This window comes from Nomascus leucogenys, chromosome 20 (assembly GCF_006542625.1).
Source record: "Nomascus leucogenys isolate Asia chromosome 20, Asia_NLE_v1, whole genome shotgun sequence".
Lineage (NCBI taxonomy): Eukaryota > Metazoa > Chordata > Mammalia > Primates > Hylobatidae > Nomascus > Nomascus leucogenys.
This window is the reverse complement of record NC_044400.1, coordinates 75,911,975-75,928,988: the sequence shown is the minus strand read 5'-3', so window position 1 is coordinate 75,928,988 and position 17,014 is coordinate 75,911,975. Positions and strand designations below refer to the sequence as shown.

At 42.4% G+C, this 17,014-nt stretch overlaps 1 pseudogene; it reads left to right on the top strand.

Annotated features, from left to right (window-relative positions):
• The first annotated feature begins 13,153 nt into the window (after positions 1-13,153).
• On the top strand, positions 13,154-14,215 carry LOC100605167 (annotated as a pseudogene).
• The last annotated feature ends 2,799 nt before the right edge of the window (positions 14,216-17,014 follow it).

Genomic DNA, 17,014 nt, shown 5'->3' with positions numbered 1-17,014 from the left:
CAATCCACGGGAATAGACTATCTTTCCATATTTTTGGTGTCCTCTTCAATTTCTTTTATCAGGGTTTTGTGGTTTCTGTTGCATAGATCTTTCACTACTTTGGTTAAGTTGACTCCTAGGTATTTTATAACTTTTGTAGCTATGGTAAATGATATTGCTTGCTTGATTTCTTTTTCAGATTTTTGCTGTTGGCATATATAAATGCTAGTTATTTTTGTGTGTTGATTTTGTATTCTGCAATTTTACCGAGTTTGTTTAATAGTTGTAACCTTTTTTGATGGAGTCTTCAGGTTTTTCTAAATTAAGATTATATCATCTGTGAACAAGGCTAATTTGATTTCTTCCTTCCAGTTCCACATGCCCTTTATTTCTTTCCTTTGCCTAATTGCTCTGTCCAGACTTCTAGTATTATATTGAATAAAAGTGGTGAAAATGGGTATCCTGGTCTTGTTTCAGATCTTAGAAGAAGGGCTTTCAATTTTTCCCTATTCAGTAATATGTTAGCTGTGGGTTTGTCATACATGCCGTTATTATTTTGAGGTATATTCCTTCTATGCCAAGTTTGTTGAGGGTTTTTACCATAAAGCGATGTTGAATTTTATCAAATGATTTTTCATCATCTATTGAAATGATCATTTGTTTTTTGTTCTGGATTCTGTTAATGTGATGTATCATGTTTATTGATTTGCATATGTTGAACACTGTTTGCATTCCTGGGATGAATCCCACTTCATGATAAAAATATTTTAATGTGTTATTGAATTCAGTTTGCTAGGATTTTGTTGAGGATTTTTTCATCTGTATTCATCAGAGATACTGGCCTGTAGTTTTCTTGTTTTGTTATGTTCTTATCTGGTTTCGGTATCAGGGTTATACTGGCCTGGTAGAAAGAGTTTGGAGGTATTCCCTCCTCTTCAATTTTTTCGGAAGAGTTTGAATAGAACTGACATTAGTTCTTTTTTAAATATTTGGTAGAATTTGGCAGTGAAACTGTCAGGCCCTGGGGTTTTCTTTGATGAGAAAGTTTTTGACTTCGGCTTTTATCCCGTTACAGTTATCAGTTTGTTGTGGCTTTCTATTTCTTCATGGTTCAGACTTGGTAAGTTGTATGCACCCAGGAAGTTATCCATTTCTTCTAGATTTTCCAGCTGGTTACCACATAGTTGTCTGTAATTGTCTCTAACGATTCTTTGTATTTCTGTAGTCTCAGTTGTTATGCCTCCCTTTTTGTTTCTGATTTTATTTAGTTGGGTCTTCTTTTTATTTTCTCTTAGTATAACTAAAGGTTTATTGATTTTGTTTATTTTTTCAAAAAAACAACTTTTTGTTTATTGATCTTGTGTATTTTTTTTAGTTTCAGTTGCATTTATATCTGCTCTGATCTTTATTCTTTCTTTCCTTCTACCAATTTTGGGTTTGGTTTATTCCTGCATTTCTAGTTCCTTCAGATGTACTATTAGGTTGTTTACTTAAAAACTTTCTACTTTTCTGATATAGGGATTTATTGCCATAAACTTCCTCTTAGTATTTCTTTTACTCTATCCAATAGATTTTGGGATGTTGTATTTCCATTTTCATTTGTTTCAAGAAGTTTTTTAATCTCCTTCTTAATTTCTTTATTGACATCTTGTAGTTCAGGAGCATGTAGCTTAATTTCCATGTGTTGGTGTACTTTCTGAGGTTCCTCTTGTTTAGTTTTATTCCACTGTGGTCAGAGAAAATACTTGATATAATTTCTACTTTTTATAAATTTGTTGACTTCTTTTATGGCCTCACGTATGTACTATTCTGAAGAATGTTCCATGTGCTGATAGAAATAATGTGTATTCTGAAGCAGCTGGGTGAAATGTTCTGCAAATGTCAGTTATATCTATTTGTGGAACAGAATAGAGAAGCCAGATATAAATCCATGTACTTACAGCCAACACATTTTCGACAAAGGTGCCAAGAACATACAATGGGGAAAGGGCAGTTTCTTCAATAAATAGTGCTGAGAAAACTGGATAACCATATGCAGAAGAATAATCAAGTCAAAATGAGTTAAAGGCTTAAATCTAAGACCTGAAACTATGAAACTACTAGAAGAAAACATTGGAAAAATGGTCCAGTACATTGGTCTGGGCAAAGATATTTCTGTGTAAGACCTCAAAAGCACAGGTACCCAAAACAAAAATAGACAAATAGGATTACATCAAGTGAAAAAGCTTCTGCACGGTGAAGGAAACAATCAACAAAGTGAAGGGACAACCTACTGGATGAGAGAAAATATTTGCAAGTCATCTATATGACAAGGGATTAATAACCAGAATATATAAAAAGCACAAGCAATGCAATAGCAAAGAATAATAATGATAATAATAATAAGAACAATAATCTGATTTTAAATGTGCAAAAGATCTGAACAGACATTGCTCCAAAGAAGACATACAAATGGCCAACAGGTATATTAAGAAATACTAAATATCCTTAATCATCAGAGAAATGCAAGTCAAAACCACAATGAGATATCACTCTCCTTAAAATGGCTTTTATCATTTGTCATCAAAGACAGACGCTGGTGAGGATGCAGAGAAGGGGAAACCCTCATATACTACTGTGGCAATGTAAATTAGTACAGCCACTGTGGGAAACTGTATGGAGGCTCTTCAAAAAACTAAAAATAGAACTATCATATGACCCAGCAATTATACTACTGGGTATATATTCAAAAGAAAGAAAATCAATATATTGAAGAGATATCTGCACTCCCATGTTTATTGCAGCCCTATTCACAGTAGCTGAAATATGGAGTCAGCCTAAGTGTTCACAAACAGATGAACAGATAAAGAAAGTGTGGCACATATATACAATGGAATATTATTCAGTCATAAGACAGAATGAAATCTTGTCACTTCCAGCAATGTGAATGAAACTGGAGTTCATTATGTTAAGTGAAATAAGCCAAGCACAGAAAGACAGATATTACAAGTTCTCATTCATATGTGGGAGCTAAAAAAAGTGGATCTTATGAAGATAGAGAGTAGATTGGTGGTTACCAGAGGCTAGGAATGGTAGTGGGGAAAGGAGGATGAAGAGAGGCTGCTCAATGGGTACAAATATACAGTTTGACAGAGGAAATATGACATAGTGTTTGATGGATCAATAGAGTGACCACAATAACAATAATCTATTGCATATTTCAAAACAGCTAGAAGAGAATAATTCAAATGTTTCTAGCATAAAGAAAAGACAAATATTTAAGGTGATGGATATTCCAATTACATTGATTTGATCTTTGTAAATTATACAAATGTATTAAATTATCATATGCACCATGAAATATGCAAATCTACTATGTAGCAACAAAAATAAATAAATAAATAAATGAGCAGAATTCTGATTCCAGCCATCCCCATGGAAAGTCATAATCCTTTGCCCATTTTTAAGAATGGATTCTCTAGAATTTGTTCGTTGAAAAAGAGTCCTGTTTCCATGATGAGAGACCATGTAACACTGAAGAGTATACAGAAATGATTCCCTGAAATCTTCCCAAAAAAGCCTCTGGACATTATTTTGGCTGATCTTACACCAAGGAAAGGAAATGCCCAAGTCTTTTGAGAACTGTTTGATACCTGGTCCAAGTTGACGCTGAAAAATGCCAAAGGGCCATCATGGTTACCCCATGAGGGTAGAAACAGGTGAGAGTCAGGTATAAATGGACTCGGGGCTCAGGTTCCTATCATAGTATGTCCACTGGGTCATTTCTCCGGTTCCCAAAAGTATAATCAGAATAGACAATTTGCCAGAACTCTCATACTGGTTCCTTTACCTGTGGAGTAAAAGTTATCATGGTAGGAAAATCCAGGAGGAAACCATTATAGTAGGGAAAGCCTTTGAAACAACTCTGCCTTTGGTGAAGTTAGTAAACCAAAGTCAATTTCACATGTAGCGAGATTAGTACACCCTCAAAAATGTTAAGAGTAAACAGATGGTCATCATATCCTCATTTAATTCAGCAGCTCGACCTCTGGAAAAATTGGATGGATCATGGCAGACAGCAGTGGATTATGACAAATTTAACCAATTAATGACCCAACTGTAGCCACAGTGCCAGACATTGTATCTTTACTAGAGAAATTTAATGCAGCTTCTAATATGTGGTATGTGGCTATTAATGTGCAGAATGCATTATTTTTTATATCCATTAGGAAAGGTACTAGAAACAGCATGCATTCACAAGGGATGGGTATCAGTACACATTCACAGCTTTTCCCTGTTGCATGAGTAGTCTCATTTTCCTACTTTCTATTGCAACAGAAAGGCTGAAGGACCCTGGACCATCTAGGTACAACCCAGAATATCATATTGGTCCACCATACTGACTCCTCCTTAAGATGTATGGGTTTCAAAGGGTGAGAACTGCCATGAAGGTGAAGTTTTGAGAGGTTCACTGATTTAGGGTATGCTGGGACATCCCCTCAAAGTAAAGGACAAATTGTGGCACATTGTCCTAGTATACATAAAGGTGCCATAAGGGCTCAGGCAGCCATAAATACCCAACTTTTCAAACCCCACTGCATAACAGTTGTGTGGTTTGATGAAGACTCACTCCATTCTACCCAGTTCTGAGGGTGGGCCCTGATTAGACTGAGCTAACTGAAGAATTTCCACAACCTCCAAGCCATGCTTACTGGCTATGGGTGGGTGACCTGGGTTAGTCTATTCCGAATAAAGCTTGGAACTTCTGTTTGGTGGCTAAGGGAAGAGAATCCTGTTCTCTTCTCCAGTGAAGGAGAAAGCATGTAGCTCTGGGAGCCTCCAGCAACCCCTTGGCTTCCCTGGAGAAAGCCAGCTTGAGAGCAAACCTGATGAATGATACCTAGAGACTGGCAGAACCAAGAAGATCATACAGAAACTAAGCTTCCATCTGATGATATGTGGACCAAGCAACCCAGAAGCCTGCTGTACCTGTGAGCTTTCCCAGTGTTTGAGCCAATATGTTCCACACTTACAGGGTAAGTCACCTTGAATGGGCCTTCTGATGTTTGCAGCATATTGTGTCTTAATTCCTGCAGGAACTTCTCAACATGTCATCACCAAGAGAAGCAGAAATCTGGCTCCAATCCACTGGCCAGCAATGTCAGCCTCTTCTAAAGGAGGTTCTGAAAGAACAGTGAAAGGGGAGTTTATTGCACAAATAGAATAAGATAGAATAAGCTCTTTGCTGTCTCTGTCCCCAAAGTCTAATGACAATTGCTATTATCTCCTTCTCTCTCTCTCCCTTCTCTCTCCTCCCCTTCCCAATCCCCCAGCTCCCAATCAGTCCTCTTGTCTTTCCTCCTTTTCTCATCCTCTCTACCCCTCACCATGGTCAGCAAAACAAGAGCCTAAGAGGTGCCAGAGAAATTGAGAATCCTGAGAAGGCACAGGGCAGAGGGGAGGGGTGCCTGTGACTGTAATTTGAGATTTCATCCCTACGCCATGCTCTGGGTACAAAGGATCTTCATTAAGGCAAGAATGTCTTTTCAAACCCACCATTTACCTTATAAAAGAAGTGTGAAGGCTGTTATCAAGAAGACAAAGGACAGCAAGTGTTAGTGAAGGTAGAGAGAAAAGGAAACCCTTGAACGCTGTTGGGATTTTAATTAGTACAGCCATTAAAGGAAACAGCATAGAAGTGCCTCAGAAAACCTAGGCGCAGTGGCTGACGCCTGTAATCCCAGCACTTTGGGAGGCCGAGGTGGGCAGATCATGAGGTCAGGAGGTGGAGACCATCCTGGCTAACATGGTGAAACCCTGTCTCTACTAAAAATACAAAAAATTAGCAGGGTGTGGTGGTAGGTGCCTGTAGTCCCGGCTACTTGGGAGGCTGAGGCAGGAGAATGGCATGAACCCGGAAGGTGGAGCTTGCAGTGAGCTGAGATCTCGCCCCTGCACTCCAGCCTGGGCGACAAAGCGAGACTCCGTCTCAAAAAAAAAAAAAAAAAATTAAATTAAATTAAAAAAGAAGTGCCTTAGAAAACTGAAAAATAGAACTACCATATGATCCAGCAATCCCACTGCTGAGCTGATATGGTTAGGCTTTGTGTCCACACCCAAATCTCATCTTGTGTCCACACCCAAATCTTTGTGTCCACACCCAAATCTCATATTCCCCGTGTGTCAAGGGAGAGACCAGGTGGATGTGACTGAATCATGGAGGCAGTTTCTCCCATGCTATCCTCATGATAGTGAATGAGTTCTTATAAGATCTGATGGTTTTATAAGGGGCTCCTTCCCCTTCGCTCAGCACATCTCCTTCCTGCCACCTTGTGGAGAAGATGCATTGCTTCCCCTTCCTCTTCTGCCATGATTGTAATTTTCCTGAGGCCTCCCTAGCCATGTTGGACTGTCAGTTAATTAAACCTCTTTCCCTTAAAAATTACCCAGTCTCACGCAGTTTTTTATATCAGTATGAAAATGGACTAGTAATGAGTATATACCCAAGGGAATTAAAATCAATATGTCAAAGAGGTATCGGTGCGCCTGCAGTATTATTCACAAAAGTGAAGATATGGAAGTAACTAAAGTGTCCATTAATGAATAAACACATAAAGAAAACGTGGCATATATGTTCAGTGGAATCCTATTCAGAATTAAAAAGAGAAGGAAATCCTGTTGTTTGCATGGAAGTACATGTATGAGACTGGAAGACATTCCGCTCTGTGAAATAAGCCAGGCACAGAAAGACAAATACTGTATGGGCTCATTTACCTGCAGAATCTAAAAAAATGTGACCTCATAGAAACAGAGTGGAATGGTGGTTACCAGAAGCTGGAGAGGGAGTCAGGAATGAGGAAAGGAGAGATCTGGGTCAAAACAAAGTTTCCCTTAGACAGCAGAAGTTGGTTTTTGTGATCTGTCACATAACATGGTGACTACAATTAGTAATAATGTGTTGTATATTTTATAATTACTAAAATAGTAGATTTTAAACTTTCTCACTGTGAGAAAAGAATAAATAAGTGAGGTGATGGATATGTTATTTAGCTTGATTTAAACTTCCTACAGTGTATGCATATATTAAAACATCACATCATACCCCACAAATATATGTGACTATTATTTGTCAATTAAATAAGTAAATAACAATTTTAGTTGCAAAAAAAAAATGTGAACAGGAAACAACTCATGAATTTCCTTCTTGAGCCTCCCCTGTTGTGGACATCAGCAAGAATCCTGGTTTTCAGCCATGACATCTGTGAAATTCACAGCAGAGGTGAATGGCCACATGTAACAGGTAAAGGAGTCACGTGGCTGGCCCAAGGACACAGGGAATCAGGTGCTCAATGGGGTCCCTGGAGACACGGAGGGCAGGAACTTGTGCTCAGCAGGTGAGTGGCTTGGATTCAAGCTCTGTCACTCCTTGGCTGTATGGCCTTGGGCAAGTGATAGAATGGATCGGGTCCACAGTATCCTTGCCTGTAAAGTGGGGACAATAGTGACTGTACATACCAAGTCCCCAACTGACTTTGACTGTAATCATAGAGTCTCTGGTCTGTGGCTGTTGGTGGTGACTTAGCTGCAGGGTGGGGAACTAGGTGGCCCCAACAGCCAGTACTAAAAAGAGATCTGAAATTGGTATGCATTCTACCCTGTCTTAGTTTTGCTGGCCCCCCAAAGCACGGCCTGAGACAGAGCTTGGGTGTGGGTAATTTGTTTGGGAGGTGACCCCAGGAGGCAGGAGGAAGCGGGGGAGGGCATGCTCTCAGGTCTCAGAGAACCTTTTGAAATGTGTACAGAAGGTCTCTGTACCATATTGAATAATGTCCCCCCAGAATTTGTGTCCACCTGGAGCCTCAGAATATGACCGTATTTGGAAATAGTCTTTGTAGATGTAATTACTTAAATTAATGTGAAGCCACACTGGATTCGGGTAGGCCCTGAATCCAATGACTGATGTTGTTATAGGCAGGACGTGTGAAAGCACAGAGAGAAGGCCATGTGAGGATGGAGTGGAGACTGGAAAGATTTGTCTATGAGCCAGAAAGTACCAAGGATCACTGATGACCACTGGAAGGCAGGAGAGAGGGATGGGATGATTTATCCCTCAGGGCCTCCAGCGGGGAACTAACCCTGAAGGCATCTTGATTTCAGACCTCTGGCTTCCAGAACTGTGAGCAAATAAATTGCTATTGTCAGAAGCCACCAGTTTTTGGTCATTTGTTACAGCAGCCGCAGGAAACTAATACAGCCTCCCAGAACCGCCCACCACACCTCCAGCCATGACTCGTCTCCCAGCTTGCCCAAGATTTCCTTCACTCATGCATCCATTCATTCAGTGCACATTCCCTGAGCTCCTGCTTGCTAGGATGATGCCACCTGGTGCCTGGCCTCGGTAAGCTCAGGTGCAGTGAGGGAGACACTAAATCATTGGGACACACGTGTTAAGCTTGGTGGTTGCTGGAAACAAAGCAGGTCAAGGGAGCACTGAGGACAGACCCAGCTTAGCCAGGGCTGGGGGCTGTGGGCAGGGGGCCAGGGCAGTAAGACTTTCCCAGGAAGACTGCTGACACAGAGAAAACAGTATGTGCCAGGCACAGTGAGGAGACAGCATGAAGGATTTGGGAAGAACACTGTTAGGTGCAGTGGGAGAGGCAGGAGATGAGCACTGGACATCTTGAGCACTAAGATGATAGGTTGTGGGCACCTGCTGCCCCCAGCATCCCTGCATGCCCCTCCTTTCAGGAGTGTGACCCAAGCTGGGCCAAGAGAATCCTTGCCTGGGACTTCATTATAGTCACCATGAGAGGAAGTCTCTCCTGTCTGGCTTGGCTGGAGCTGGGAGCGGCCTGTGACTCTGCTTCTCCTCCTGATTGGACAAGGCTCACTGTCAGAGGGAGAAGATAGGGCCAAGGCACAGAGGAAGGAAGTGGAGAGAAACAGAGAAAAAGAGGTTGCCTGATCATGTCTGAGGTCAGGTCCACTCCCATCCTTCCCAGTCTCATGTCAGCCCTTGTCTTATGTAAACTAGTTGGGTTTCAGACCCTTAAAACAGAAAACGGAAAACCTCCAGATGGTTTTTAAATGTGTATATAGTGGGTTGAATGGGGTGGCCTCCAAAGGAAATTTCCACACAGAACCTCAGAATGTGAACTTACTTGGAATCAGGGTATTTGCAGATGTAATTAAGGTAAGAATCTCGAAGTGAGTTCATGCTGGATTAGGGTAAGGCATAAGTCTAATGACAAGTCCTCATAAGAGAGTGAAAAGGAGAATCCACATTGAGAGAGATACAGACAGCGGAGGCCATATGGGTATGGAGGCAGAGATTGGAATGCTGCAGCCTCAGACCATGGAACACCTACAGCCACCAAAAGCTGGAAGAGGCAGTAAGGATCCTCCCCTAGAGCCTTCAGGGATGAGGGAATGCAGCCCTGCTAACACCTTGAGTTAAGGGGAAAGCAAGCATGGCTTTTGGCTCATTGACCCACCACCTCTGATGACTCCCAGGGTCCTCTCCTGTGCACCACCTTAGCTCCTCTTGGCCTCACCTATCTGTGATCATGGCCCCAGCTGTGGTGGCCAGGTCTGCACAGGCTCTGCCCAGCTTCCTGCAACAGTGACCTGACAGCATCTCACCCAACGTTTATTAATACTGGGCTCAGGATGCCGCAGGAACCCTCCTTGGCTGGGCACATGCACTATTCAGAGCTGTGAGGAATAAACATTAAATAGGCTAACCTTTAACCAACAGGAGTTTCAAGTCAGTGGACAATTTCTGCACTCTCTCTACCTTGAATGATTGCTCTGAGATTATTCTCATGGAATCATTGGAGGAGATCAGGAAGTCACAGAAGGTGGAGGCAAGGCACTCCTCCACCCAGCCTCACTTGCTGTCCCATACCTGATCCTGGGACCACACTGCCTAACACTCCTCAAACAAAAGCTTCTGTCTCCGGCCCTGCTTTTTGGGGAATCCAGGCTCAGGCAGGATTCACACATGATTCTAAAGCAGGGGCTATTCCATCTGGCTGCATGTGATTGTTCTTCACAGCTAAAGCCAGTGAACAACTATGTATTAAATAAGATCCAGATGAGGCTGTTTTAACAAGCAACCTAGAGTACAGTGACTTCAAAAGGAAATAGTTTATTTTTCACTAGTGTAGAGTCTGAGTAGATGGCCCAGGGCTGGTGAGGAGCTGGGAAGCAGGGCACTCTAGCTCGTTCTCAGCTGTCACCATGACTGGTGTCAAAGTGTGCTCTTGTCACATTCCTACTTGCAGGAAGAGAGAAGAGGAAGAGTGCTGCCTTTATGGGCTCTGCTCACACCCCCTTGACTGAAATTTGTACACAAAATTTTGTTATCAAAATTTGGTCACACCTCTTGCTGCAAGCGGTGTTAAGAAAAGTGGTTTCAGCTAGATGGCCACGTACCCAACCCAAACTGGTGGATCCCATGATCAAAGGGAAACTGGATTGATGGATACTGGGAGACAAGGGCATCCTCTGCTGCCAATCAAACTGCTTTCAGGAATCTACAACTACAGACACCCTACCATGCAAAACAAACCAATTTGGAGGAAATATAGTGAACGTGAGTGGCATTGATTCAGGGCCTCCAAGGAGCAGAGTCCTTTACATTCCGATCAACTAGTAACCTCAGAGCTGTCCTACGAGGCCTGTGCTCTATCATTCCCATTTTACAGATGAGGAAACTGAGGCTCACAATAAGTAATGTTCTCAAGGTCAAGAAGTGCCATAGTTGGAATTTGATATAACACAGTCTCCTTGGGCAAATATTCTTGACTCCCTTAACACACTGCCTCCCTTTGAGAACCACTAACTTCCTGCTTTCAACTCTTCCAACTCATAACGACCCTCTCTGGGTCACTATGGTCGACAACCTCTGGGGTGGCCCCATAAGCTGATGTTTATTGATACGGTTTGGCTCTGTGTCGCCACCCGAATCTCATGTTGAATTGTAATCCCCACGTCAGGGGAGGGGCCTGGTGGGAGGTAATTGGATCTTGGGTGTGGATTTCCCCCTTCCTGTTCTCGTGATAGTGAGTGGGTTCTCATAAGATCTGATGGTTTAAAAGTCTGTAGCATTTCTCCCCCTCGCACACTCTCTCCTGCCACCATGTGAAGAAAGTCCTTGTTTCTCCTTCACCTTCTGCCATTATTGTAAGTTTCCTGAGACCTCCCCAGCCATGTGGAACTGTGAGTCAATTAAGCCTCTTTTGTTTATAAATTACCCAGTCACAAGTAGTATCTTTATAGCAGTGTGAAAACAACTAATACATTTATACTCTTGTGTGATTCCCTGCCCTTGAGTGTCAGTGGAGCCTGTGATTTGTGACGAGACACACATTATTATGATACAAAAGATTGTAACCTCTCTTTCTGGGTGTGAAGAAGCAAGCTGCCATGTTGTAAGATGTCCTATGGAGAGGACTACATGGCAGTGAACTGAGGGCAGCTCCAGCCTCCATCCAAAAAAGATAGTGAGGCCCTCAGTCCAGCAGTCTACAAGGAACTGCCAAAAACTATGAGCACAGAAGCAGATCATCTCCCCAGTCAAACCTCAGATGAGATCACAGCCCCAGCCAATATCTTGATTGCAGCTTTGTGAAGGCATAGAGCAGAGGACCCAGCCATTCTGTGCCCAGACTCCTGACCCGTAGAACTATGAGATAATAAATGTGAAGTGGTTTAAGCTGCTAAGTTTATAGTAACATTGTTACACCATCATACATAACTAATACAGTCTTAGTTTCCCACTCTGAAAATGGGCAAAATACACCACCTTTCGGATGTACACTCAGCTAGTGGGAAAGAAGCCATTCTCCCATACTCAGCTGTACTAGTTTTCTATAGATGCTGTCACAGAGTACCACAAGCTTAGTGGCTTAAAACAACACAAATGTACTTGCTTACAGTCCTAGAGGTCAGAATTCTGAAATCAGTCTCACTGGGCTAAAGTAGAGGCATTGTCAGGGCTGATTACTCCTGGGGAGACTCTAAGGCAGAATTATTTCCTTATCTTTTGCAGCTTCTAAATTCCATTTTTATTTCCTGGCTCATGGCCTGTCCTTCATCTTCAAAACCAGCAGTGTAGCTTTTTCAAATCCCTCCTTCCATCATCACAGCACTTTTCTGACTCTGAGTCTTCTGTGTCCCTTTATAAAAACATTTATGATTACATTAGGTCAACCCAGATAATCCAGGATAGTTCATAAACGTGTGCCCTTTTAAGCTGCTAAATCTGCGGTAACATTGTTACACAGCAACAGAAAACTAATACTGTGTGTACTAGTCAAAGTTCTCCAGAGAAACAGACCAGTAGGATATACAGAGAGATAGAAAAGGAGGTTTATTATGGGAATTGGCTCCAGGACTTATACCACGGGGACCACCCCCATCCAGGGGAAGTTGATGGTGTAACTTCCAGCAAGTCCTGGAATCCAAAGGCCTGAGAACCAAGAGCTTCAGTGTCCAAAGACAGAAGATGGATGTTCCAGCTCAAGAAGAGAGAGCGAATTCATTCTTCCTCCACTTTTTTTGTTCTACTTGGCCCTCAACAGATTGTTTGGTGCCCACACACATTGGTGAAGGCAGAGTTTCTTTACTCAGTCTATTGATTCAGTGCTAATCCCTTCCAGAAAGACCCTCACAGACATACTCAGAAATGTTTTACCAGCTATCTGAGTGTCACTTGACCCCGTCAGTTGACACATAAAATTAACCATCATGCTATCTCAAAACCTTAATTTAATCACAGGTGCCAATTCCCTTTGCCTATAAGGTAACATATTCACCAGTTCTTGGGATTAGGACATGAACATGTATGGAGGCCATTATTCAGCCTACCACATCATCACACCTTACGAACACAACTAATGCTAGTTACCAAGACACCCATATTCATTAGTTTGTTTTTTCATCTATTCTAGAGTGCCTTCTGTATGCCTGGCATGGTTCTGATGATTGCAAATTAATTTACAATGTCTGCTCTCTAGGGGGTGAGAAAAGAAACATCTGAACAGTTGTAAAGGGAAAATTGAAAGTTTATATTTCTTCAATGCCTACCATATGTGATTAGTTTTCTATTGATCCTGTAACATATTACAAAGAACTTGTGGCTTAAAACAACACAATGGCTGGAGCTACTGCCACCAAATCCAGATCTCCTTGCCACGTGCCCCCGACGGCCACCCGATGTGCATTCCCGATTCCTTTTGGTTCGAAGTCCAATATGGCAATTCTCAAGGATCAGCTGATTCATAATCTTCTAAACGAAGAACAGACCCCCCAGAATATGATTGCAGTTGTTGAGGTTGGTGCTGTTCACACGGCCTGTGCCATCAGTATCTTAATGAAGGACTTGGCAGATGAACTTGCTCTTGTTGACGTCATGGAGGACAAATTGAAGGGAGAGATGATGAATCTCCAACATGGCAGCCTTTTCCTTAGAACACCAAAGACTGTCTCTGGCAAAGACTATAATGTAACTGCAAATTCCAAGCTGGTCATTATCACAGCTGGGGCACATCAGCAAGAAGGAGAAAGCTCTCTTAATTTGGTCCAGTGTAATGTAAACATCTTTAAATTCATCCTTTCTAATGTTGTAAAATACAGCCCGACTGCAAGTTGCTTATTGTTTTAAATCCAGTGGATATCTTGACCTATGTGGCTTGGAAGACAAGTGGCTTTCCCAAAAGCCATGTTATTGGAAGTGGCTGCAATCTGGATTCAGCCCAGTTCCATTACTGGGCTGGACGAAAGGCTGGGAGTTCACCCATTAAGCTGTCATGGGTGGGCCCTTGGGGAACATGGATACTCTACTGTGTCTGTATGGAGTGGAGAGAATGTTGCTGGTGTCTCCCTGAGGACTCTGCATCCAGATTTAGGGATTGATACAGATAAGGAACGGTGGAAAGAGGTTCACAAGCAGGTGGTCAAGCGTGCTTATGAGGTGATCAAACTGAAAGGCTACATATCCTGGGCCTTTGTACTCTCTGTGGCAGATTTGGCAGAGAGTATAATGAAGAATCTTCGGTGGGTACACCCAATTTCCATCATGATTAAGGGTCTCTATGGAATGAAGCATGATGTCTTCCTTAGTGTTCCTTGTATCTTGGGACAGAATGGAATCTCAGACCTTGTGAAGGTGACTCTGACTCCTGAGGAAGAGGCGTGTTTGAAGAAGAGTGCAGATACACTTTGGGGGATCCAAAAAGAGCTGCAATTTTAAAGTTTTCTGATGTCACACCACTTCACTGTCTAGGCTACAACAGGATTTTAGTTGGAGGTTGTGCATGTTGTCCTTTTTATCTGATCTGTGATTAAAGAAGTAATATTAAGATGGACTGGGAAAAGCATCAATTCCTAAAGTTGGAAAGAGGCATGGTTTGTAAAATCCTACTGCTATATCCTGATGCTTCATGGTACAAATCTTGTATAGTCCTATAAGTCTACCACCTTTGAGGCACCACTGCCAATGCTGCACATGCTGCAGTTACCCCTTGAGCCAGATGGATGTTTACTGTGTGTTATATAACTTCCTGGCTCCTTCACTGAACATGCCTAGTCCAACATTTTTTCCCAATCAGTCACATCCTAGGATCCAGTGTATAAATCCAATATTGCATGTCTTGTGCATAATTATTCCAAAGGATCTTATTCTGTGGACGATATATATCAGTAGTACACATTGCCATACAATGCAAAAAGAAACGTCCACGTATAAACAATGCAACCAACCATCCAAGTGCCATACCAACTAAAACCCCCAATAAACCTTGAACAGTGAAAAAAAATAAAAATAAAACAACAGAATGGATATTCTTATAGTTTTTAGGTCAAATATCCAGCACGGGTCTAAATCAAGTTTCCAGCAAGGCTACGTTCCTTTCTGGAGGCTCCAGGGGTCAATCTGTTTCCTTGCCTTTTCCAGCTTCCAGAAGTCACCTCCATTTTTTTGTTCATGACTTCCTCTTCCATATCAAAACCACCAATTGTGGGCCACAATCTTCTCAGGCTGCAATCAGTCTGGTTCTCTCTCTTCTGCCTCCCTTCTCCACCTATAAGGACCCTCTCGATTACTTCAGGCCACTGAGATCATCCCAGATGAGCTCCACATCTCAGGGATGGCTGATGAGCAAGCTCAATTTCACCTGGTGCCCTAATTCCCCTTTGCCATGAACCTAATGTAGTCACAGGTCCGGGAGATCAGGAAGTGGACATCTTTGGGAGCCATTATTCTGCCTACCACAGCATGTCACACCCACTGATAGCATTTTTAAAGTATTATCTCATTTAGTCCTCAGAACAACCAAGTAAAGTAGTACTGTCATCATCCCTATTTTGCAGATGGGGAAATGGGGTACACGGCGCTTATGTAATTTTCCCAAAGTCACATGGCTGATAGTGATTATATTTGAAACCAGAGAGTTTTGGTCTAAAGCCCCCTCTTATAAACACTGCACCAAGTTGCCTCATATGTAATGCCTACTACATGCCAGTCCTGTGCTCTTTTATAAACTATAATAAGCTAGCAGTTTCCTTAATTTAAACAAACCCTTAACTTTCAAGTTTGCAACACAGAATCTCTATCAAGGAAGGGGTTTGGGACCCCACAGTCCCAATCCTCTTTACTTCATGGACGATGATGGTTTCTGCTACCATGATCCACCTCTCTGGCCTAGGGGAGATTGGTTGTCCCCTTAGACAGCCTCACAGAGCCAGATTAAGAAGCAACAAGGCCAGGCATGATAGCTCATGCCTGTCATCCCAGCACTTTGGAAGGCTGAAGTGAGAGCATCAATTGAGCCCAGGAGTTCAAGACCAGCCTGGGAAACAGTGAGACCTCATCTCTACAAAGATAAAAAAACATTAGCCAGGCATGGTGGCATGAACCTGTGGTCTCAGCTAAGCTACGGTTGCCCCACTGCACTCCAGTCTCAGTATTAGAGCAAGACCCTGTCTATAAAAGGAAAGAGAGAAAAAAGAACCAACAGCTGAGCATGTCTCTGAAGCCATCTATGAGAGGGACCAGATCATTCCAGGGAGAGTAAGATGGAGGGAATTATATTTAGCAAAATTATCGCAACGGCAGTATGACAGGAAAGAATTCTTTGGGGGACCTCCTGGATTGAAAAATAAGACCCCCAAAGGCAGGCTTGACTATCAACAGATGGTTGATCTAATCTTAGTAGAGGGGCCTGAGTTAATTATAGTTTTATTTTATTCTGTAAAGCCTGCAAATTTGGGCCAGAGCAGAATTGTTCTGATAGCAAAAGAGATACAGAATCAGAGTTCCTACTTCCCCATACCTGCCACTCCTACCCCCAGATGAATATGAAGGCAACATTTAGGGAACATGAGTTTGGAGGACAAACTCTTAGCTTGCTCAGGGCCCCCACACATTTTCACTGTCTTTACAGAGATTCTTCCCTTTAAAATCCCATAGCACAGTTGAGACATGACTAAAAGGTTCTATTTTATCAAGATTTTTTTCCCTAAAGTCCAAAATAAATATGGAGAGGAACATAAAACAGCATCATCTCAGCAGGCTATGTCATCCTGGCTTCTGACCTGCTCTGCTTACCATCTTAGCACCCACTGCCCGAAAGACCACCCTGCCAGACACACCTGCCCTTGAGGAATGCTAATCTGAAGTGATTCAGGCAAGTCCCCCGCTACCAGCCCAGGGCCCACCCTCCAAAATTCAGCTTCCCAGCTGAAGATCCAGCTCTTCATTTGATTAACACTGGAAGGGCCTTTTAGAGGTAATTAAGCAGTGGGGCTCAGAAACCCCTACAGGAAAACACCATCTCCACCAAGCCCCTCATTCATAAAAGACAAACACACACACACACACACACACACACACACACACACACACACACACACCCTAGGAAGAAGAAGACCACAGAACACACACAGAATCCACACAGTAAGTCCTCCCAATAACTCATCAAAATGAGTACCATTAGCTCTTTTTACAGAGCAGTAAACTGAGGCTCGGGAAACAACGTAATTTCTCCAACCC